This window comes from Nicotiana tabacum, chromosome 10 (genome assembly GCF_000715075.1).
Source record: "Nicotiana tabacum cultivar K326 chromosome 10, ASM71507v2, whole genome shotgun sequence".
Taxonomy (NCBI): domain Eukaryota; kingdom Viridiplantae; phylum Streptophyta; class Magnoliopsida; order Solanales; family Solanaceae; genus Nicotiana; species Nicotiana tabacum.
Genome location: NC_134089.1, coordinates 113,802,169 through 113,826,174, shown reverse-complemented (window position 1 = coordinate 113,826,174; position 24,006 = coordinate 113,802,169).

The following is a 24,006-nucleotide window of genomic DNA, read 5'->3' as shown; positions in this document are numbered from 1 at the left end:
TCGATCAAATTCTACTTTAATTGTTGCGAAGCTATGAAACTCCGTTCGTTGAGACAATGAGTGAAGGCTTGAACAGCCCAATCGTCGGTGACCGGTCGCAAATCCATCCACTCCATATGAAATCGAGATACAAATTTCCTGAGCATCTCATTATCTTTTTGCCTTACCTTGAATAGATCTAACTTTCTAGTGGCTCCATTGTGCGCCTTTACAAAGGAATCTTCAAGCATAGCAAATGAATCAATAGAGTTAGGTGGTAAATTATGATACCATATCATAGCAGCTTTTGATAGAGTTTCTCCGAATTTTTTCAGCAACACGGATTCAATTTCATCATATTCCAAGTCATTTCCCTTAATTGCACACATATAAGAGGTGCCGTGTTAGTTTGGATCTGTCGTCCCATTATACTTCAGAATCTCGGACATACGAAACTTCTTTGGGATTGGCTTCGGAGCCGCACTTAGGGGGAAATATTTTTGGACAAACTTTTTGGAATCAAGTCCTTTCAATATTGGTGGTGCACCCAGGGATTTGGTCGACCTTGGAGTTATAAGTTTCCACCTTCTTGTCATTTTCCTCGATCTTCTTTTCCCCTGTCTAGATCCGCTTCGTCAGTTCCTCGAGCATTTTTACGATACGGGATTAGTCTCTGATTCTCCTTCATTCAATCTCTTTGGCACCGATTTGGATCTATGAACAACTTCTAGTGATGGCTTGAGCTCGATCCTGCTTGGTGCACGATTCTGATTTTGGAGTTGTGTTATTGCAGCTTGTTGAGTCTTTAACATCTCGAATATCATTCGAAGGCTAATTCCGCCTTCTTCGCCGCTCTGTGCATTCTGGTAGACTGTTCGAGCGTCTTTGCAGATGCTATTTTCAGGGTCGACGCCCAAATTCCCATTAATGGCAATATGGGAGCTGACATCGACTGGGTCTATGGCTAGCGGTCCATCGAGGTTGACTGGAGGCACTTCGTTTTTCGGGGAGGCTATGTTTTCGTTCTCGCCATGAAGACCAAGGTCGGTGCCTGTGTGAGTGGGTGCTACTTGAGAGTTTGACATGCTGATTCCTGCAATCAAAGACACTTATGAGAACAAACGTAAAATGGTGTGTGTTATGAGAATTAATACCAGACAATCACTATTATTCTTAGCCCCACGGTAGGCGCCAAACTGGTTACCCTTAAAATTGGATAACAAATAAACTTATAAGTGGTTTTAAGGATATGTAATTTCACCTAGCACCAGTTGATAAATATGATGATTAATAGTAGGAATAAATAACAAAATAAAGCAAACCAGTACTGAAATGCAATTCAGCATTCGAGCTAGTTCGCCCTCGAACTGAGTGAGTGAGAGTAAAGTTACGAAATAAACTGATGAACAAGATAGTATGAGAGAAAAAGAGTATTGTATTGCTTTGATATGCGTCAATGTGAGATCATTACAAAAGGCTAAGACCCTCTTTATATAGTAGAGGAATCCTATTTACGGTATAATTTTAATTACAGAAGGAAATACCATGATTAGCTAAACAATCACCTTTGATTTGATCTGCTTCGAGATTTCCTCCATTATCCTCGACCAGTAACGGATATCTCGTCTTTCAGTTATTATGCTATCTTCGGTTTTGTTCGATGTCTATCCCGTTCGATCTCGATAATTACCAGTCTCGATTTCGACAGGTACCTCGAACCCCGAACTTGGTACCTTATCCTCGTATATCTGGTCTGTCAAGGTATAAACAAGTAGTGGAGTTTAGTTTCTGTTTTATAGCATATGTGTATGTCACAGTCCCACAGCACATGACAATGACCGAACGGCGCCAGTGCACTTGACAATATTTGCTGCTACTAAGTACTAGCTACTACTGCTCATCAACTTCCTTTGTTATGAACCAACACTTATCATCTTCTTGGAGCCTTAAGTTACATTGCACTTGTGCACATAGGCAGAGCTAAAATTTTGGATTCATGGATTCTGAATTTTAGAAAAGATAGTTGTCTTATTAGGTTTTGACTAAAATATTTATATATCAAATAAGTTTTAACAAAAATACAAGAGATGGATCAAAATTATTGAATTCTATCGAAACCTTATGCCAAAGCTCCGTCCTGGTCGTGCAGATGCAGATGGAGCACAGGTTCATTAGTAGATTAATTAGGTTTCTTCTTTTCAATTTGACATATGATATTTTTCATATGTAGTTGCTTTCTCTAGCTAGCATTTACCAATTTTACATTATAGTCGAATTTTTCTATAATATCCCTATGTATCATTCATTCTATATAAAAACTAAGTTTTCCGCAAATTAAATTATTTTTTATTCTTTATAACTGTTTTTTTTTACTTATAACAATAACAACCATATTTATAACAGAACGTTCTTTTGTAAAATTACTCCTCTATAATAGTCATATAAATCTATAAGATTACTATAATTCTAAAAATGACACAATCTATTCCATTAAACAAAGTTTCTATCTTGCATACATGATATATTTTCCATTAGACAAATTCCAAAAAGTATTTAGAGTTTAAATATGTATAGGTTTAGCTATACAACAACCACAACAACAACAACAACTACAACAACAACAAACCTAGTAGTTTCCCACAAGTGGGGCCTGAGAAGAGTAAGATGTACGCAGCCCTACCCCTACCCCTAGAAGGGCAGAGAGGCTGTTTCCGATAGACCCTCGGCTAGAGAATGAATGAAAAAGAAAAGGTAATTGCAACAAGTAGGAAAAACTAGGGGTGTTCATCGATCGGTACGGTACGGTATTTAGATATTTCGGTTCGGTATTTTCGGTATTCAGTTTCTTTAAATGCTATACCAATATCGTACCTAATTAAATTCGATATGGTTTAGTTTTTCTCCTTTCAGTTTCGATTTATTCGATTTGGTAGCTTTGGTTTATTCGGTTTGAATACTAACTAGTGCGTAGAGTCATAGACCGTAATACTCTTAATTAAAGTACTCAAAAATACAAAACTAAAAACGTTTGTTGACAAAAGTTTTGTCCAAAACCAGCAAATATCAACCTAGAGAAAGAAAACTGTACATAAAAGAATAAATTTGATCATTTAAAATGTCTTGCTACTTGCTTAGATTTAATTGATGAACTTAGAGAATAAAGAAAAGTATATTTTTGGATTTTTTATATTTATATTATAATTAATATTATGTGTAATTGTACAAAATATATATATATATATATATATATATATATATATATATATATATATATATATATATATATATATATGGTACAATTTCGGTATTTTATTTTAAAATACCAAATATCATACCTAATACCAATTTTTTTTAAAACAATTAAGCAAAATGCCATACGAATACCAAAATATCGAATACCAAATACCAAAATTTTCGGTTTCAGTATGGCAATTCGGCATTTACCAAATTATGCTCACCCCTAGGAAAAATATCAAGATTAAATAAGATTGAATCCAAGAATGCAGTCAAATTCTAGGTAGTAATAGCCAACTACGAATAAAAGATATCATAGTAACATTAATGCTGGCGAACTGAGTAAGTCAAAGAGAAACGCTCGACTACCTACGAACCTTCTACTCTAATCTTTGACCTCCACACCCTCATGTCCAGAGCCATGTCCTCAGTCAGCTCCAACTGCACCATGTCCCGCCTAATAACCTCTCCCCAAGACTTCTTAGGCCTACCTCGACCTTCCTGCTAGCCACCGAGGCAAACCGCTCGCACCTTTTAACTGGGGCTTCTATACTTCTCCTCTTAACATGCTCGAACCATCTCAACCTCGTCTCCCGCATCTTATCCTCCACAAGGGCCACTCCCACCTTTTCTCAAATAACTTCATTCATAGTCTTATCCAACCGAGTATGCCCACACATCCCCTCAACATCCTCATCTCAGCTACTTTTAGATTCTGGGTAAGAGAGTTCTTGATCGACCGACACTCTACTCCATACAACATAATCGGTCTAACTACAATATGAATTTATTAATAATGTATTAGCTTTCTTGAATATTTAACTAGTGAAATATGCATATCTTTTGAGATTTAAATTTGAATATTTTTCTTATCTTTTATATACAACACTAAAAAGGGAAAAATAAATAATTTTTGAATAATTTTTATCTATAACAATCAAAAAATATTTAAATGTTAAATATTGTTATACGTGTATAACAGTTCTTCACTGTAAAAACATAAATATATCGGAACAAACAAAAACTTTTATAGAGAGGGTTGACCATGCTAATTAACTTTCCGATATTGGTGGTCAGCCAAGGATTTTTATTTTGGAGTTTCGAATCCTGATCTTCCACTTGCATGTGTTATGACTTAATTGCTCAATAAAACAAATGGTGAAAAGTTCATTAATGATTGCACATACCTGCCATTTTGTCCTTCAACCCCTTGCATGTTGTTGTTATAGTATAGTACCTCAAAGTCTAGTCTTTTTCAATATTATTACTAGTATTATTTTACTCAAAGAACTGATCCACTGATAATGAACCTACAAGAGGAAGCTCAGAGCATGAGGCAGTAAAATCTTTTCGGCAAAGAGCCAAATATATTCATGCACTATTAAAAAAAGGTTTAAAAATGTTATTTATTATATTTTGAGTTTAAATATATTTTTATCGTAATACTATTAGTTAAAATATACGCTTCTTCTGCTAAATATGTCTAAGATGAATGCCACATGGTATGTCACCTCAACGCCCCTAAGCTTGATCGCCTTGGGCCTTAAGATTTGTAAGGTGCATTCCGTAAATCAGAATTCAGAGCTTATGTATTCAGGTTTTGGACCACTTTAAGTTAGTGAGTTTTAAATGAATAATTTATGTATAATTAATAAATTTCTTAAAATAAATATAAAATATGAATTAAAGTTATTGAGTTTAACCAAACTTGTTAACTATACTCTGATTCCGACCCTCGCGTATCTTAATTTTACATGATACTTTGTCCACTGTGATAATGTTGTATGTTGGCTTTCGCCTTTAGGTTAAAAAAGATAAATCTAAAGAAAGGAAGCAATTACAAAATTATCGTACATAATTAAAGGGTCAAAGCCAAAGTATAAAATTTGGATCCCAAATTAATAAATCTAAATAACAATAATGCAATTACAAATTCGTACATATACTAATGAATTGCGCTGTCTTAATAGCGGAAATACAAAAACATTTGGGAATACAAAGGAAGCATCTCTTTTAATTTGTTTTGCATGCATTTTGTGTCGTTCGTCAATATAGCATATTTCTTCCTTACGCGTGAGGTGTGGCGGGGGCACAACTTGTTATACAGGACAATCACTTGGACATCACATTAAAATTTACAACAACCTTAAGATCTATGCAGCCTTACCCCTACCTCTAAAAGAGCAAGAGGCTGTTTCCGATAGATCTTTGGCTAGAGAACGATTGAAAAAGAAAAGGTAATGGCAGCAAGTAGGAATAACAGCAAAATGAAATAAGATTGAATCCAAGAATACAGTCAAACTCTAGGTAGTAATAGCTATTTATGGATAAAATATAATATTCTAACACTAATGCTAGCGAACTGAGTAAGACAAAGAGAAACGCTGGACTACCTACGAATATTCTACCATAATCTTTGACCTCCATACCAACTTGTCTAGGGCCATGTCCTCAATCAGGTCCAGCTGCGCCATGTCCCACCTAATAACCTCTCCCCAAGACTTCTTAGGCCTACCTCTACCCCTCATGCTACCCACCGAAGCCAATTGCTCGCACCTTATAACTGGGGCTTCTATACTTCTCCGCTTAACATGCTCGAATCATTTCAACCTCGCATCCCCCATTTTATCCTCCACAGAGGCCTCCTATTTTTTCCCGAATAACTTCATTCCTAATCTTATCCAACCGGGTATGCCCACACATCCACCTCAACATCTTCATTTCAGCTACTCTTAGCTTCTGGGTATGAGAGTTCTTGACCGGCCAATACTCTGCTCTATACAACATAGTCGGTCTAAATACAACCTTGTAGAACTTACCGTTAAGTCTCAGCGGCACATTCTTATCACACAAGACATCGGAAGCGAGCTTCCATTTCATCTATCCTGCTCCGATACGATGCGTGACATCTTCATCAATCTCCATGTTACCTTGTATTATAGATCCAATTACTTCAAACTACCTCTCTTGAGGATGACTTGCATATCAAGCCTCACCTCCATATCCCCTTCTTGGGCACCGTTGTTGAACTTGTACTCTAAGTATTCCATATCACATTAAAGTTTAAAGAAAAATAAGAATTTCTTTTGGAATTGTTTGAAGATTCTATGAAATACGGGTGCAATTTAATTTTAACAAAGGGACGAATATTATGGGTTAGTACGAATTAAAATTGGTAATATTATTTTTCTATAACCAAAACTATATGATATGTGGAAAAATGTAAATCATAGTCTCCCTTTTCGTAATCCTCTCATCATTTATTGCATTTTTCATATCATTGTACTGTAAATGTACAGTGATGCCACTTTATAACAGCATCCTTATATAACAGTCATTCACTATAAAGTCCAATTTTTCTTAGAACTGATTTTTTATATTATATTTTCTCTCTTTAATAGCTTTTTACCTATAAAAGCAACATTCATCTTTATAATAATATGCTCTTTATAAAATTACCATTCTATAACATCCATATAAAATCTCTAGTAAGATCACCTCTTGTATACAGTGAAAATCGATATCAAAAGATGACTGAATTAGGAAGCAACACATATCAAGGATGACCAATCAGTAGTGAATCAATCATGTTCACATCAGATACAAACATGTGATTGGATAAAATATTGACACTAGATACAAACCTTTAAAATATGACCATGGTAGAAACGTTACATAAGATTCTAGCCTTTATTAGTTTATATCAGCCTTTATTGGCTTTTATTATTCTTTATTACCATTTAATTATCTTTTATTGCAACATTAATATTGATAATTAAGGGGCATAATTTATAATCATATACCTCATAGCTCTAGTATAAATGGCGGGTTTCATTCTATTGTAAATGAATCAAGAAAGACCGAAAGAAAAAGACTAGTATTCTTTATCTCAAGCTTTACACAAGTATTGCCGATATTTTCTAAATATTCTCGATTCTAGTGGGAATATTGTGAAGCTCAAGCTTGTCTTTTCTTCAATTCTCTTTATTTTAATCAGTTTGTTCTTCATTAATTTATTTTATTGGATTAATTTAATTCGCGTGTCTATAAATCACGAAATAAATTCAATTGCACCGTTTTGCCGATAAATAAATGTAACGACCCGGCCGGTCATTTTGAGAGTTGTAGTCTCATTCCCCCATTTTCTGCTCCTTTGGTGTTCTACAGCTGTTATATGACTTACCAGGTTAGTTTGGTTTGCGTCTAGAGCGATTTCAGAATGAATTGAGACACTTAGTCTCTTAATGGAAAGCTTAAGTTGAAAAAGTTGACCGGATGTTGATTTATATGTAAACGACCTCGGATTTAAATTTTGATGGTTCTACTAACTCCGTTAGGTGATTTTGGACTTAGGAGCGCGTTTGGATTGTGTTTTGGAGGTCCGTAGTAGAATCAGGCTTAAATTGGCCTAAAGTTGGAAATTTTAAAAGTTTGACTGAGAGTGAATTTTTTGATATCGATGTCAGATTGGATTTCTAGAAGTTGGAGTAGGTTCGTGGTGTCATTTATGACTTGTGTGAAAAATTTGAGGTCAATCAGACATGATTTGATAGGTTTCAGTGTCGTTTGTAGAATTTTAGAATTTCAAAGTTCATTAGGCTTGAATTCGTGTGTAATTCGAGTTTTTGATGTTATTTGAGGTGAATTGAGGATTCGACTAAATTCGTATGATATTTTGGGGCTTGTTGGTATATCTGGTTAAGGTCCCAGGGACCTCGAGTGAGTTTCAGGTGGTTAACGGATCATTTTTGGACTTAGGCTGTTAGCTAATATCTGCTGGTGTATTCTTCTGGTTTCCTCTTATGCGCTCGCGAGAGGAGCCTCACGTTCACGAAAGGTGTTTGTGAGCTGGGAAGATTTTGTTCTTCACGTTCGCGAAGAAAAGGACGCGAACGCGAAGGTATGGTATGTGTGTGCATCGCGAATGCGGGAGAGGTATGGGATTTTGCGAAGAGATGTTGAAGCAACTGGGGACCCCCGGTCCTTGGTCTACACGTTCGCGGGGCATAGCAAGCGTTTAGTAGGATTGGTAAAGTATCGCATTCACAAAGAGTTATATTGAGAGGCAGACAGATTGGTCTACGCGAATGCGAGAGGATGGTCGCGTTAGCGATGAAGGAAAATCTGGGCAACAATATTAAATTTCAAGAACGGGGGTTTGGACCAATTTTTCATATTTTGAGCTAGAGACCACGGATTTGGGTAATTCTTGAAGGGATTTTCAAGGAGTTGATTGGGGTAAGGTATTCTTACTTGGTTTTGGCTAAATTCCATGATTATGCCTTCAATTCCATCATCTAATTTATAATTTGGGGTGGAAATTGGGGAAAAAGAGGTTGAGTTCTTGAGTAAAATTTTTGAGGTTTTGAATGGGATTTTGTTATCGGATTTGAGTAAATTTTTGTATGGTTAGACTCATGAGTGAATGAGCTTTCAGGTTTTGTGATTTTTGTCGGATTGCGAGACGTGGACTCGAGGGCCGAGTTTGAGCCGATTTCGAATTTTTTGCTATAATTTAGTACTTTTCTTGTGGAATTAATCCCTTTAGTCTATATTAATTATACTTCTTGTGTCTAGATTCGGGACATTTGGAGACCGATTTGAGAGGCAAAGGCATTTTGGAGTAGAGTTTTGCTCGAATTGAGGTAAGTAACACTTTCAAACTTGATTCTGAGGGTTCGAAATCCCGAATTATGTGTTATGTGATTGGTATTGTGGTGACGCACATGCCAAGTGACGGGCGTGCGGATGTGCACCGTGAGAATTGTGACTTGGTTGATTCCATGGCACCGTATAATGATTCTATCTTGTTTATATCTGTATTTTCATCATGTGATAAAATAATTGAGCAGTCAATCAAGCTAGGTATCATGATTAGGCTTTATGCTGGTACTGTTCGGACCTATAGTGGTCATTTCTTGTTGTCACCTTACTGATTTCATTGATATTTCGTACTCAGTCATATTCATTCATTTTATATCATATCTCAGTCTCAGTTGTTATTTATTAATACATCATATCATTGTTTCGGGTAGATTTTCATGACATTATGAGCCCATGAGGGAGACTGGAGAGATTGATGACCGAGTGAGGTGGAGAGCCTAATTATGAGTGATAGTTATGGGATCAGGCTGCACGCCGCAGTGGTTATACTGATTTGTGATATCGCTTGATCTATAGGAGCCCCTCCGGAGTCTGTACACATCCCCAATGAGCGTGGTTGATGTTATTGAGGGATGAATCTTCCCTTGACATAGATCTTGTCCAAAGAACTTGATACCTGGAGATGGATCTTCTCCATATGGCTAGATTAACCTTCCTCGATACTGGGTGATATGGTCAGTGATATATATATTCCGAGATGGATCTTTCCTGGGCCGTATGGTCTATATACAGTACCGAGTGGTTGAGCATTTGAGATTGTGAACACATGAGGTTGACAGCATGGTGCATCACATACAGCATGTGCATTGGCATGTAGAGATAGAGGAGTTATATTCTTTACATTGTTCGGACATGATCTACTTTACTGTTTGAGCTGTCTATTTAATTTGAAAGCATGCCTACATTTTCTACAGTGTTATTTCTACTGTTAACTGTACCGGTTGAGTTCGTCACTACCTTTCAGTCTAAAGGTTGGACTTACTACTTACTGAGTTGGATGTACTCACGTTACTTCCTGCACCTCATGTGCAGATCCAGACATTTTTGGTCACGGTGGCTGCTGATTGAGGCAACAGAGTTCAGAGACTATTGAGGTAGCTGCATGGCAATCGCAGGCCTTGACTCTCCTTCTTTATCTCTATCTGTATTTTAGTTTTTATTTCCTAGGCACTATAGTGGACTGTATTCTGGTTTAGATGCTCGTGTACCCAGTGACATGGGATGGATTTATCGTATTTTGGATTATTTCCGTTTTCAAAAGTGTTTCTTAAATAGTAAATTGCTTCCATCTTTATGTTCAAAGATTTTTCTGTGTTGAGATATTGAGTTATGGCTTGCCTAGTTCCATAATAGGCGACATCACAATGGTTAGATGTTGGGTCGTGATAAGTTGGTATCAGATCCTGGGTTACATAGGTCTCACGAGTCATGAGCGAATGTAGTAGAGTCTTGCAGATCGGTACAGAGACGTCTGTACTTATCTTCGAAAGGCTGTTGAATCCTTAGAAAACTTCACATTCTAGAATTCTTATCGTGCGAATCTGTTGATTCTGGTAACTAAACTTCTGTTATTATATTCTCTCATAAATGGTAAGGACATGTACTAATGGGTAGGATGGATAGCCACTGTACCACCAGTCTGGGCCGTGAGAGGCCGAGGTCACGGTAGAAGCCATGGTAGGGGCATAGGTGCAGCTCGCACAACAGCTAGGGAAGCACATGTAGATCCACCAGTTGCCCCAGTTCAGGATCAGGTCCCAGTAATGGATGCGCCAGTGTGACTAGCTCAGACACCAGTTATGCCTATTGTGATACAAGGTCTTCAGGAGGCCTTAGCTTAGATTTTGACTATATGCACCAGTCTTTCATAGGCGGTCTCTATTTCGACTGCAGCAGTCACTTCACAGGCTGGGGGAGGTACTAAGACTCCCGCCGCCCGTACACTTGAGCAGGTGATGCAGGGACTCTAGACACCGGGGGCGCTACCAGTCCAGCCGATTGCAGCTACTCATGCCCATGTGGTTCATGTTATATCTGATGATGAGCAATAGAGACTAGAGAGGTTTGATAAACTTCAGCCTCCATCCTTCAACGAGGCAGAGTCGAAGTATGCCTCGGGATTCTTGGACATATGTCAAAGGATCCTTCGTACAGCAGGTATTTTGGAGACCAGTGGGGTCTCCTTCACTACTTTTCAGTTTACATGAGTTACCTTCACCTAGTGGGAGGCTTATGAGAGGCGTAGGCCAGTTGGTGCAGCGCCACTTATGTGGCATGAGTTCTCCATTCTTTTCCTGGAGAAGTATGTCCCGCAGTCTCGTAGAGAGGAGCTAAGTAGACAATTTGAGCATTTGCGTCAGGATGATATGACTGTGATGCAGTACGAGATGAGGTTTTCTTAGTTGGCTCGTCATGCGGTTTGGTTAGTTCTCACTGATAGGGAGAGGATCAGGAGGTTCATTGATGGCCTCGTATTTCAACTGCGGATGCTTATGACTAGAGAGAGGGTGTCTGGTGCTACTTTTGATGAGGTTGTTGACATTGCTCGGCAGATAGAGTTAGTCCGCAACCAGGAGTGGGTTGAGAGGAAGGCTAAGAGGTCTTTTGTATCAGGTAGTTTTGGTGGTATTCCTTCTGAAGGTCAGTTCTACCACGACAAGAGTTGTCCCTATAGGCATGCTCAGACGGCTCGTCCAGTTCATTGTGGTGCATCATCTGGCCATGATACTCACAGTTCTCAACAGGGTCACTCATCTCTCAGTGCCTTTCCAGCTAAGAGTTTGTCTTATGCACCATCAGCTCAAGGTTCATCTAGGTTGGGTCCTTCTAGCAGTTATTCCGGTGATCGGGGCTCCCTTCAGTCCCCATCGCCATTTGCAGGGAAAGGTTGCTTTGATTGTGGAGATTTGGGTCATATCAAGAGGCATTGTCCCCTCCTTTCGGTAGGTTCATCTCAACAGAAGGGTCAGCCTTCGACTTTAGCACCAGTTACTTCACCACCCAACTAGCCAGCTTGGGGTGGAGCTCAATCAGCTAGGGGTCACCCTAGAGGAGGAGCTGGTCAGGTGTCAGTCAGGCCCGTTTCTATGCACTCCCTGCCATACCAGATGCTATTGCTTCAGACATAGTGATCACAAGTATTATCTCACTCAGTATATCACCAAGATGCTTATGTATTATTTGACCCTGGTTCCACTTATTCATATATATCATCGTATTTTGCTCATTATCTGGATATGCCCCATGAGTTTTTAGCTTCATCAGTTCATGTATCTACGCTGGTGGGCGATACTGTTATTATGGATCGTGTGTATTGGTCGTGTGTAGAGACCATTAGGGAATTGGAGACTAGAGTTGATCTCTTGCTTCTTAGTATGATTGATTTCGATGTGATATTAGGTATGGATTGGTTGTCTCTATGTCATGCTATTTTGGACTATCATGCTAAGACTATAACGTTAGCGATGCCGGGGTTGCCACGGATTGAGTGGCGAAGTTCTTTAGACTATGTTTCCAGTAGAGTGATTTCATACTTGAAGGCCCATCAGATGGTTGGGAATGGTTTTTTTATCTTATTTGGCCTTTGTGAGGGATGTTAGTGCTGAGACCCCTACTATTGATTCTGTTCCGGTGGTGTGAGATTTTCTGCATGTGCTTCCTGTAGACCTATCGGGCATGCCGCCTGACGGAGATATTGATTTTGGTATTGACTTGGTGCCGGGCACTCAGTCCATTTCAATTCCTCTATACCGTATGGCATCGGCTGAGTTGAAGGAGCAGCTTCAGGAACTCCTTGAGAAGGAAATTATTAGGCATAGTGTGCTACCTTGGGGTGCACCGGTTATGTTCGTGAAGAAGAATGGCTCTATGAGAATGTGACCCGGTTGATTGCATAGCACCATATAGTGATTCTATCTCATTGATATCCATGTTTTCTTCATGTGATAATGTAATTGAGTTATCAATCATGCTATATATCATGTTTTGGCTTTCTGCCAATACTTTTGGGACCCATAGTGGTCGTTTCTAGCTGTCATCTTACTGATTTTATTGATATTTCGTACTCGGTCATATTCATTCATTTCATAACATATCTTAGTTTCAGTTGTTATTTATTGATAGATCATATCATTGTTTCGGGCTGATTTTCATAACATTGTGAGCCTGTGAGTAAGACTGGAGAGATTAATGATTGAGTGAGGTCGAGAGCCTAAATAGGAGTGATAGTTATGGGATCGGGCTGAATGCCATAATGGTTATACTAATTTGTGATAGCGCTTGGGCTGTAGGAGCACCTCCGAAGTCTGTACACACCCCTATTGAGCGCGATTGATGTTATTGAGGGATGGATCTTCCCTAGACATGGATCTTGTCCGAAGCACTTGATACCTGGAGATGCATCTTTTCTATAGGGCTGGATTGGCCTTCCTCGGTACTGAGTGACTTATGGTCAGTGATGTATATATTCCGAGATAGATCTTTCCTAGGCCGCATGGGCCATATACAATACCGAGTGGTTCAACATTTGAGAGTGTGAGCACATGAGGCTGAGATGGTGCATCATATACAGCATGTGCATTGGCATATAGAGATAGAGGAATTATATTCTTTACATTTTTCGGACCTGATCTACTTTACTATTTGAGTTGTCTATTTAATTTAAAAGCATGACTACATTTTCTGCACTATTATTTTTATTGTTAACTGTACCGGTTGAGTTCGTCACCACCTTTCAATCCAAATGTTGAACTTGTTACTTACTTTTGGATGTACTCACATTACTCCCTGCACCTCGTGTGCAGATCTAGGCGCTTCTGGTCACGGCGGCTACGTGAATCATCAGAGTTCGGAGACTATCGAGGTAGCTGCATGGCATTCGCAGACTTTGACTCTCCTTCTTTATCTCTATCTGTATTTTAGTTTTTATTTGCTAGACACTGTAGTGCACTATATTCTAGTTTAGATGCTCATATATTCTGTAACACCCAGGTTTTGGGATGGACTGTATTGTATTTTGGATTATTTCTGTTTTTAAAAGTTTTTCTTAAGTATTAAACTGCTTCTGTCTTTATGTTCAAATATTTTACTATGTTGAGATGATGAGTTATGGCTTGCCTTGTTCCACGATAGGCGCCGTCGTTAGATGTTGGGTCGTGACAACAGTCGGGTGCCCACCGTGGGGCTTAGACAACTGTGGTGATTTTTTGATCTGGTCATCATATACTAACATGCTTTAAAGGTTTTTTTCTTTCTTTTTTAAGCATATTATAGTTACGACACACAATGACATCAATAACTCGTTCAATGTTGGGACAAACTACCACGACGAGCCGTGGACAATCTCAATGATGGAAATCAACATGATGGTTCAACTAGTGAAACCCGTAGCGATGGGAATGAGTCAACTCTTAACTGGGTAGAAAAAAGATTAGACATGAGAGGAGTCCTACCCCTAATGATATGGATGGTGAGTCGGTGGTTTTTGCCATGAAAATGTTGAAAGCATAACAATGGAAAATTATGGACCATCTCTCAATACAAGATCGGATAATAACTAAGCTTCAACAAGCAATAAAATGGTGGAGTTCGAGTCCCTCCCGGTATCCCTATAAATCAAACGGCACCAAGAACCGATAACACCATTATTGGGAGGAAGTTCAGAAGAAACAACAATCAAGTATGTGGTACTGGTAGTGGATCTGAAAATGAAAATAATGCAGACATTCATTCAAAGTCGAACTCATGAGGTTTATGAAGGAAATAAATGCTCGAATGGAACAAAATGCTAAAGAATTTCATAGTCGGATAGATTATATTCCTGGAGCACCTTCGGTCCTAAAGGGCCCGAACTCAAAGAAGTATATTTAGTTCTCGTTCAAACTCAGTGTGCTCTGGAGTTAATTCCAAAGAGATTTAATATATGCAAAGTTATAGTCACTTGTATACGTTCAAGGAATGGAACAAAGCAAAACTTGCACTTTATAAGATATTCGTATATCTTTGAATGAACAAAATCATTCTTAATATTTACACATACTTAGAAGAAAAAAAGGATTATAAATTCGAATAATTGTGTCCCAATGAATAGGAGACGTCCTCTTCATAAGCACCGTAAATATAAGGGCCCTCTCTTATGAAGCAATTTAATCAAATGACTAAAGGTAGGATGCCTTGTTTTTCGATCACAAAATTAATCGGATGCATTAAATATTTGGACTTTATCAAAACTAGAAGTACAAATTCCTGGTCATTAACATCTGCGGTCTCTAAGGATATGAGGCTATAAAAGTTTTTGGGTTCAACTAAAAATCCAAGAGTTAAAACTCAAAGAAAATTTTATGGGTACGACTAAAAACCCAAGACTCAATGAAAAGTTTTCGGGTTCAATTGGAAATCCAGAAGTCAAAATTCAAAAAATTAAAAGTTCATAGTGAATATTAAAAACCCGAGATCAAGATTTTCCGTGATGATACTACTTCTTCAGCGCTGATCGATCGCCGACGAAAGAATAATAAGTTGTTTGAATCCCTAAGTTTTGCACTCTTTTTTCCTTTGACCTATTTTTGTCCCAATTGAATTTTTTTTGGCAATGTTTTAAGTGAAGCAGTAACGAGGCTGGAAAACTTTCACTTCCCGGTGATATCATAGTGAGTAACTGAAAAGTGGAGGGACTATCTGTATATAGTGAAAATCGGTCTTAGAAGATGAGTGAATTAGGAAGCAACACGTGTCAAGGATGACCAATCAGTAGTAATTCAACCATGTTTACATTGGATACAAATCTATGATCGGATAAAAAGTTGACACCGAATACAAACCTTCAATATATGGTCGTTGTAGAAACGTTACGGATGATCGCATCCTTTATTAGTTTTTAGCAGTCTTTATTGGCTTTTATTATTTTTTATTACCTTTTAATAACCTTTGATTGCAGCATTAATATTGATAATTAAGGGGCATAATTTATAATCATATACCCCATAGCTTTAGTATAAATAAAGATTTTCATTCTATTATAAGTGGAGCAAGAAAGACCGAAAGAAAAAGACTAGTATTCTTTCTCCCAAGCTTTACACAAGTATTGCTGAGATTTTCTAATTATTCTTGATTTCGGTGGGAACATTCTGAAGTTCATGCTTGTCTTTTCTTCAATTCTCTTTATTTTAATCTATTTTCATCATTACTTCCATTTATCGAATCAATTTAATCCATATATCTATAAACCATAATACAAATTCAATCGTACCATTTTTTCCCGGCAAATACCTCTTAGATTGCCTTCAAGAGACTGGAATCTATACAACAAGCTACAATTTCAAAGTTTTTCATCAATTTAAAATTATTTAATCTTCTAAACTTTAAAATGTGTGTTTAGAGTAAAATCTTCATATATTTCGTTTTGAATTTATTAATAATATTTAACTTTCTTTAATATTTAATTAGTAAAATTTACATATCTTTTAAGTATTTAAATTTGAATAATTTTCGTATATTTTATATATAACATTAAAAAAATAGATAATTTTTATTTATAATAGCCAAAATATATTTAAACGTTAAATGTGTTATATGTGTATAACAATAATTCACTATAATATCCAAATATCAGAACAAACAATGTTGTTATAGAAAAATTTGATTGTATAACTTAATTTAATGATGACGTAAATGAATGCATAGAATAAACGAAATAAAGTTACTAAGAAATTCTTTGTAGCGTTTTAAAAGGCGTGGGTGTAAGGCGAGTCGTTTTACATATGCCTCAGCGAGGCATAAGCCCTATGAGTATTTAATTTTAAATATTTTATAAAATAATATAATTACAGTAAATATTTATAAACAGGTAAAATTGCATAAAATTAAAGAAAACTATAAATATGTGATATAGGCAAAATAGTCTCGGAGCCACTTAAACTTGTACCAGTTTGCCGATCCGGTAAACTAACTTACGACTTTTCCATTTGAACATCTCAACTTAACTATTTGCATATAAATAAATATCTCTGATCGTTGACCGTGCTTATGTGGCACTGATATAACTGACATGGTTATATTGTGTGTTTACACACACAAAAAAACGCATGAAGCAAATATTTATTAAAATAAAATATTTAAATCAGAAATAAAAATTCAACATAGAAAGTAAAGACCCAAAACCAAAAGAACGAAAGAGAATCCTATCATCCCCCCCCCCCCCCCCCCGCTCCATCCAAGCGCCTTAATCCCCTCCTTTCCAGATGTGTTTCCCCTATCTTCTCATCCCCATATCCCTTTACTCCTCACTTCTTATATAAGATCTATCTTTGTCGGTGAAATCACTTACAATGGTGGTTGTAGTAATTAATGTATATTGGGGTTGATTTTTGGAGTAAAAGAGATATTTTTAAGGGTTAAAGTATTTTTTTTTTATTGCAATCACTAAATTAAAGTTTGCATCGGAGGAATTTTCCAATTTTGCCGGCGCCGTGAAAAATGAGTTCGACATTGAAAGTTTATTAGTTGGAGTCTGTGATGACCCAGGTCATTTTTTTATTTTAGAATCCGTTTTGTATTTTGAGGCCTTGAAAACTTTATTTTTATCTCTTTTCAATTTGCGTGGGCAATTCGAACGTGTATCTGAAAAGCCCTTATATAAAAACTTAAGAAAAGATAATTTTTGGCTTATAAAGATGATTTTAGTTGACTTCGATCAATATTTTGAGTAAACGGATCCGGACCAATCTTCCGATGGTCCAGGAGGTCCGTAGAAAAATATGGGACTTGGGCGTATTCCCGAAATCGAATTCCGATGTCCCTAGCCCGAGATATAAATTTTTGAAGAAAATTGTTAAACTAGAAAAATAATAGATTTTAGAAATGAAATAATGTTTGAACTTGTTGGTATCGGGCCCGTATTTTGGTTCCGGAGCCTGGTACAGGTCCGTTATAATATTTTAACATTATCTGTGAAATTTGGTGAAAAACGGAAGTGATTTGATGTAATCCGGACCTTTGGTTGAGAAAATAGGAGTTTTGAACTATCTTTAAAAAAAATAATGACTTTTGGTGTTGAATTCATAGTTCTAGATGTTATTTTGGCGATTTGATCATGCGAGCAGGTTCATATAATGTTTAAGATGTGTGTGCATGTTTGGTTTGGAGCCACGAGAGCTCGAGTGAGTTTTGGATAGGCTACGGAGTGATTTTTGAACTTAGGGAATTGCCGGTATGCTTCAGCTAAGTTGCATGCCTCAAACCTCGCAAATGCGAGGTCAGGGTTCGCAATTGCGACCACTGTCAATATCGCATTTGTGAGGCTTCCATCGCATATGCGAAGGAAGTTGGGCCTAGGCATGTTCGCAATTGCAAATAATTCTTCGCATTTGCGAAGTAGTCAGGGAAATGGGGGGGGGGGCTTCGCATTTGCGACAGTAGCAGAAATGCGGCAGGTTCACATTTGCGACGCCTAGTGTCGCGCCCCATTTTTCTCGCGAAATCGGGTTTATGACAATTTTGGCATGGGATAACTCGTTCCTTTTGGGAGCTGGGTTTTGCAATTTTGAAGAGTCGCCACATATGATTTAAGGTGCATTAGGACACGAAGAAGGTTTGATTTGAGTAACTAGATATTGGTTAAGGGCTTGAAATTATCCCAAGGGGAAGGTGTTAGGCACCCCTTAGGATCCACTAGTATGGTTCCCATTGTGAATTTAGGTGCAAATAACATGTACGCAAATAAAGCTTCAAATAATAGGGGATTTTCACATAATGGTTACAAACAAAATTGGAAAGAATTAAAAGGAAGTTGATTTTCTTAAAAGAAATAGTTTGAAATCTTTAGAAGAAACAAAGAAACAAAGGGAAAAGGGGGGTCCTAGGTTTATTAATAATATGGATCACCCCACACAACATCTGATAATCCCTCCTCAGTGAGGGGCTACACGAGACGTTATCGCGTGGTCATCATATCCATATCTACCCTTTCCCACCCATTAAGGTATTAAAGCGCGGAATGGTCTCGTTTACTTATTGCATGTTATTACCCGTCCCAATCCTATCAGTCCTGGAGGCATTTAGGACTACTAATCCAAAGGGGGAGGGATATTAGGCTTATTTGTAGTTTCAAAGGCAAAATTCTAAGGCGACATACAAAAACATGTATAGCAAGTTGGGGGAAAGCACATAACAAGTAAAAGACTCAGATATACCTCCTTGAACAAAGAAAGCACATAATTAGCATGACTTTCACATACTGTTTATGGCCCGATTAAGAACTTAAAGGTTGAGGCAGACTGATTTATTACATAATTCAGATAAGAAGCCCGAATCAGGTCTGGCTGCTGGTTGTAGTTAATAGCACAGATTCAGTTTATAACTTTGCCCTAAGGCTTGCTTAAGTGTTGGACAAGGATCCTATAGGCATGGTATCTACTGAATTCAGAAAGCAATAATAATAAACTGAATACGTACTGTTTAAAAAGGTTGTCAGATTATTAAAGAAAGCAAGTTTTTACAAAGGTCATGAGTTCTGCAAATGATGATCCTTGTTATTACTGGTTTAGCTCTAGACGTGAATGAAGCGATTCAGATTATCTTAATAATTCTTATAGACATGCTTTCTACGCGTAGTTGATCAGAAGCCTTATAGACATGGTAAAAGTGCAGAAACCTTATAGACATGATATCTAAATGCATAAGACGGGTTTTAACCTCTAAACGTGGTATCTAACTGGCAGAATTTGTTTTAAGACATGAATATGATATCTATATGCAGTTGATTGTTTAAAATCTATGAACATGATTTCTAGATGAAAATGGATATACAAGATTCAGAAGGGCCTATAGGCATATTTTCTATATGCATATGCAGAATTCAGATTTCCATACTTATGGATATGATTCCTATAAGCATGATTTCTATATGCATGCAGATTTCAGAATGACTTATAGGCATGATTTCTATATGAAAGTTGCAGAATTTAGAATGACCTATAGGCATGATATCTACCCTTTGCATACATAGTTACCCGCCCTTTTTACTAGCCATCCTCAAGAGTTTATTACAAATTATTACAGCCCAGAATAAAGTAAAATACATAAGAAAAATGTAAATAAAAGTACAACCAAATGAGAGCCAGATTCAGACTTCATGTCTGAAATATGAGGTAAACCAACTCCATAAGATCAAGATCCAAAACCTTTCTCCCACTCGAGTGTGTCAAAGTTCCCTAAGAGCCTCAAAAAAGACTCCGGGTAATGCTCACACCCAAATGTATTATCAGATTAGGATAAGTGCAGTGTGAAAGGGCCAACCCTCAAGTGTCAAAGTTCAGAGGGATCTCAAAGAGTCCCAAGGCAAGGCTCACAAGAGAGGGGCAAAACTTAAAGACTAAGAGAGTGTGCAAGTGCAGAAACAGAATTCTAAAAGGGAGAAAGGATGGGGAAATAACTACAGATAAGTACACATAAGAAGTTCAGGGGGAATAGGGAAATTGAAAGAGGCAAGGGCAGGCTGTGGGCATGCCCAGCAATGGAGAATGCCAGCATACCCATAAGCCTGTTAGAACACACTATTTGGAGGCTAGGATCCCAAGGGATCAAATTTAATTTATGGACAATAATTTGCATATTGCCATGCCTTAAACCATAGCTCAAACACATAGGGAGCAGGGGTTTGGGACTCAGAATAGAACAGGCAGAAAGAAATCAGCATGCTAAAGTAGTGTTGAACTATATAGAAACAGTGAGTAGACATAGATACGAAAGCAGTAGATAAACACTTTGTTGTGTGATAAAGCTTAAATCAAGACATATCAGTTTCAAAGAAACAAATAGAGAAAAGCAGTAGGTCCTGTAAACAGGCCATAGTGCAGACAATAAGAGAGAATACTATTGCGTGTAAGTGTAAGTTCAGAAAGACTATGAGTGATGGTGTGCTAATGAAAGAGTCGTGTATTTATAGTGTGAAAAACATGCAAAAATAAGGTAAGAAAATGATTAAGGAACTGGATGTCAATTAAGAATCAATCAACATAAGACTTCCTTTAATTAAGGAATTCGGGCTCAAAAGGTAAAACTATTTAAGGAAAGAAATCAAATAAACATCTTATGCAAAGTAGGCAATTAGAGGTAAATACATAGAAGTTTATTTTAGGGGCAGAGCTTAGAAATACACAGTTGTATAAATAAGGTAAGAGAAATCAATTAGTAGCCAGTAAATCAAGGATCAGAGATTTTGTAATTACTGGTCCATGAATGAACCAAGTCAGAAAAAGCTGAGAAAAGTTTTTAACTTAATTCGAGTAACAGGGCAGTCAACAAACATGGAAAGGAAATTAATCAAACTTATACAAAAGGAAATCTGAAATTAATCAAAAATTGAAAGCCCTTTTAGATGGAAGTTCAGCACATATAAAGAGCAAACAAGTATCAGGCATGCGAAAAGGGTCAAGTGGAAGGTCTTATAGAGTTTAGCAAAAGTCAGAATCATATGAAGAAACAAAATTGAAACAATGATTTTGAAACTTAATGAAACAGTAGATGAAACAACTCCAGGAACTCAAATAGGTCCATAAGATTAGGGTTTTTGAAATCAGGCAAGTTCAGAGATAAAGCACAAGAAAATCACATAGCCAATGGTCTCAAAACTCATATGAACCCCCAAATTCTAAGGTTTTTACCATCAATCGAGTGTAGAGGTGAGAGGATAAGCAATCAAGGAAAATATACTAATTGAAATAGGTTCAGAGGTTTCAGAAAGAAACTAAGACCCTTAGCATGCTCTTTCAGTAATAGAAACTCATAAGAAGCATAGTAAAAGAACAACATGCGGGACATAGTAAAAGAAACATAGTAGAAGAAGCTAATGAGAAACATAGTAGAAGAAATTGAATAAGAACATAGTAGCAGAAACTTAAAAATACAGTAGAGGAAACTGATAAGAACATGGTAGCAGAACTTAACGATAACACAGTAGAAAAAACGTAGTAGAAGAAACACAAAGAACACAGTAGAAAAAATATAGTAGAAGAAGCACACAAAAGAAAAAGAAAAATCAGAGAAACATCTAAAAACCCTAGATCGGAAAATAAAGGCTTTGAAAGCATAACTTTTGAAAGAAATATCAGAAAATCGTTTAAAAGCTTAGGGAAAACATGGATATGGAACAGATCTACAAAGATCAGAAAAACTTTAAAAGCTAGGGTTTCAGAGAAACCCAAACGGTGAGAAAGGCTTGGATCTAAGCAGGAGGAGTCGAGGCCATACTCGAAACAGACATGGCTTGCCGGAGCAAGGCCGGATATGGGCGTGAAACTTGAATCAACAAGGGTCTCGACCCAGCTCTTCGTGGTCAAGTCATAAAACTTCAGTAACCAAGCGTAAGGAGTCATAGAAGGCTGGTGGGTGGTGAAACCACCATGGATTCAGGCCAGGAGGTGGCCGGAGAAGATGGATGGAACTCATCTGAGAGGAGGGGAAGGGGGAACGTTCTAGAGAGAACCAGAGATAGAGAAATAGAGAGAGAATCGGTTAAGTAAGGAATGAGAGGGGTCTTGGGGGGGTCGTCTGGTTTAATTTGGTAAGGGCGGATCTGGATCGTTGATCAAAAATTAATCAATGGCCAGGATTTAGTTGGGGTTGGGTCGGGTAGATTTAGGATTGGGCTTGGGTCTTAGGTTTATTTAGGCCAAATTAAAAGGCCAAATGTGCACATAAGTTAAATAGCCCCTTTTTCCCATTTAATTTATAAAAAGAGAATAAACAAATTTTTGAAAGCAAATTAAAAGCACTAAAATGACTTATAACATATAATTATGCATTTTAAAATACAAAATCCCATTTTATAAACATGAGACAGATTTAAACATAAAAATGGCTAATATTGCAATTACGCAATTTTATCCTTAAAATACCAAATAAATTTGTAAAAATGTGTGAAAAAATATATTAGCTATATTTTAATATAAACATGAGAATCCAATAAATAAATCATCAAAAGAATAATTTTGGGGACAATTATTGGGTTTTTCTTGATAAAACAGAGTAGTAAATTGACTTAAAAATCTTTGAAAAATTTAGAAAAATAATAGGACCTTGGGACATACTTATATATTCATATACACGCTATTTTGAAAGATATTTTGCATATAAAAAACACAGGAAAAAGTTGGGTATCAATAGTTGTCCCTCTTTACCCAGGAAGGATGAATTATATGATGGCCAATTTTTGACCGAACGAAATGGTTTGAAGAGGTTGACTGTGCTCTGGCTCCTGAGCTGTCTACAAATCCCTGGTCTTACAGGAATCAGGCTATATGTAGTTCAGAATCCGTCGGCGGAGTATGCCGATGGAGACCTTTTCAAGAACGGGCGCAATATTCAGGTCAGGATGAATGGTTAAGATCTAATAGGGCTACGGGAACTAGAGCGAGATTGCTCCTACTGAGATAGTCGTTGCTTGCCGATTTACCTACAAATAAACAATACAAGCCTATATTGTGCATTAATTTAAACATGATGCAAGTTCCCGTCGGACCATGAATGCTGTCTTTGGACGATTAGGATGACGTCCTCAGACCATGATGTCCTAGGCCATGCAACATATAATAAAGGATTCGTAGGCCATGAAATGATGCTCTCAGGCTATGAGAATGATGCCTCCAAACTATGACGCCTTTGAATAATGATATGCAAAAGATTAAAGGAGATCCTCAAGCCATGACATGGTGTTCTCGGGCTATGAAAATGGTGCCTCCGAACAATGATGCCTTTCGATAATTTGGCGGTCTTTTAGCCCATGAAATGCAGTATTTGGTGATCTTTCAGCCCATGCAATGCAGAAAACGGCGATCTTTCAGCCAGGCAAGTGTAAAATAAAGCGGCGATCTTTCAGCCATGCAAGTGTAAAATAAAGCCGCGATCTTTCAGCCATGCAAGTGTAAAATAAAGTCGCGATCTTTCAGCCATGCAAGTGTAAGATAAAGTGGCGATCTTTCAGCCATTCAAGTGTAGATGGAGGTAGAGCTTAACCTTGGAAGGCAGAATAATAGCCTTATGCAATGCAGGAAATGTAGATGGAGACAGTGCTTAGTCTCGGAAGGCGGAATGATAGCCTTATGCAATGCAGGAAATGCAGATGGGATAGTGCTT